This window comes from Pundamilia nyererei, unplaced genomic scaffold (assembly GCF_000239375.1).
Source record: "Pundamilia nyererei isolate P.nyererei 1_Seehausen unplaced genomic scaffold, PunNye1.0 scaffold00564, whole genome shotgun sequence".
In the NCBI taxonomy this organism is placed as follows: Eukaryota; Metazoa; Chordata; class Actinopteri; order Cichliformes; family Cichlidae; genus Pundamilia; species Pundamilia nyererei.
In genome coordinates this window covers 56,417-58,658 of record NW_005187965.1, presented here as the reverse complement: position 1 = coordinate 58,658, position 2,242 = coordinate 56,417, and the positions used below count along the sequence as shown (strand labels likewise).

Below are 2,242 nucleotides of genomic sequence, written 5' to 3'. Positions count from 1 at the left end.
AACGTTGGTAGAGACAAAAGTGGACGAAAGAGAGGCAAACCTGCGGCTCCACAACTATAATTATAACGTAACATAGTCTATATCGATATAAAGGATATTGTCACATCTTATATCTCGTATAAAAATATATCGATATGTTTTAAAAACTCGATATATCGCCCAGCTCTAGTTTGAAATATACTTACCTGTGGAAAGACAGAAACTACAAGGTATCAGGAGTCTGCCTTTTCTTTGTAGTGTGGACCAAAAAGCAGTCACTCGAGGCTGGAATGAAGTTAACACAAAGCGAGCCTTTTATTCAGGTTGTATGAACAATATAAATGAAAGGCAGAAGGGGACTAAGACAAAGCTCACAATAAACTAAACTGGGAGCACTAAACATTGTTTAGTAAACACACCAGCACACTAAACACTGAGATCACGGGACATGGAAAAACCTGAACATAAAATACCTGGAACAGGATGCACGATTAGTAAAGGGAAACTTATGGAATTATATTTATGTCATAACAAGTCGTGTAATTCAACAACCAGTGTGCCAAAATTCACCACTTTTCTGACCTGTCTGGTTAACACATCATGTAAAAATCACTGTTTAATAAATCAGAACACTGTACTGAACGCCCCTTCCGAGAGGTGGAAATAATGTCGTTTTAACCAGCTTTTGAACACCGCGTTTTACGTCACACAGCTGAGTCCCGGGAAAAACGGCGTTTTTCCGCCGATCAGTGCCAGCTGTGACGGTGTTTAAAATGCAGTTTTCTTAAAATAATGCAGGGTTCTCCCACGGTTACCTTCAACTTCTGTCACCCAATCAAAAAAGAATAAGTGCCGACCACACTAATTCATTACAAATCAACCTTGCTGCCAAGTGATTGCTTATGTCAGTCTATTCCATACCAATCCTTGTCACAGTTTATACTAATCCCACTATATATGTTCATTTCTTTAAACCACAGTGTATTGTACATAAAGTGGGTTAGTGTGTGCTCTGTGTTGTGAAGAAAATGTTAACATTAAACAACAGATTATTTTTTCCCAGACAGATAAATTGTACTAACCCAGTAATGAAAATATGGGGCTGCTGTGTAAAATGTAAATACATTCATCAATCATTAAAAAGATCAAATTTGATCAGCAATATGTTTCAAAACATCTGGGATGGGGCAACAAAAGGCTGGAAAAATAAGTGGTACTAAAATAGAAACATATGGAAGGACATTTTGAAAATAATTAGGTTACTTGACAACAGGTCAGTAACATGATTTGATATTAAAAGGGCTTCTTAGAAAGCAGAGTTGTTTTGAAGGAAATGTGGGCAGAGCTTGACCAATCTGCAAAAAACTCCATTAACAAATTGTGCAACAATTTCAGAATAATGTTCCTCAGTATAAAGATGTGAAGACTTGAAATAGTTCATCCTCTACAGTCATCAAATGTTTCAGAGACTCTGGAGAAATTTCTCTGCAGAAACAATGAGGTTAAAAGTGATGATGTCAGTGATCTTCAAGTCCTCAGAGGAAACTGTATTAAAAACAGACATGATTCTAGTCACAGAAATCGGTGCATTTCCTGTATCTTTGGCGCAACAGACCTGAATCACTCTTTTAAAGATTTACATGGTGGTGTTGCCAGGAATATCCATGATGGATGGCAGTTTGTTCAGTGACTTCCTCTCCACCACAGCTTCAGAAGTGCTGCCAATCACAGTGCTAGCTCTCCCGATCAGTTTTCCCAGTGTTTGTGTCACCAGCTCCAATCCAGCTCCCCAAAAAGATCAAAGCAAAGTGCACTGCACTCACCTCAATTGACAGAACATCTTAAACATTTTGGTGCACACAAGCTTCCATAAGAAAAACATAAGAAAAACAGCCTGCCCAAAAGGTTCTTGTATACAGCCTCTCTTTTAGTCTACCAATTCAGTCTGTTGTGTATATGGTCTCCAGGTATTTGTACTTCTCCTCCACATCACATCAGGGGTTTCTGTGAGTTATATTTTTGTCATTATAATGCACACTGCCGATTTGTATCTACAGTTATCAGAAAGAAGCTATGACCAAGATAATTTGATTATTTTTTTTATAACTTCATGTCATTACAGGTATGCTAGTTATGCAATGTACAATGCTGTGATGTCACACTCTCTGGTGTTATGTAAATGTTAGGGAAAATGTTCTAAAACACTTCTTCAGTAAAGACTCAGAGAAGAGAAACACACAGAACTTCTTGCTAGCAAGGGCAG

General features: G+C 37.9%; 1 protein-coding gene across 1 annotated transcript in view; it reads right to left on the bottom strand.

Annotated features, from left to right (window-relative positions):
- The window catches only part of LOC102212704 (butyrophilin subfamily 2 member A2-like), a 12,341-nt gene that overhangs the window by 9,404 nt on the left and 695 nt on the right, over window positions 1-2,242 (bottom strand). The window lies entirely within an intron of this gene.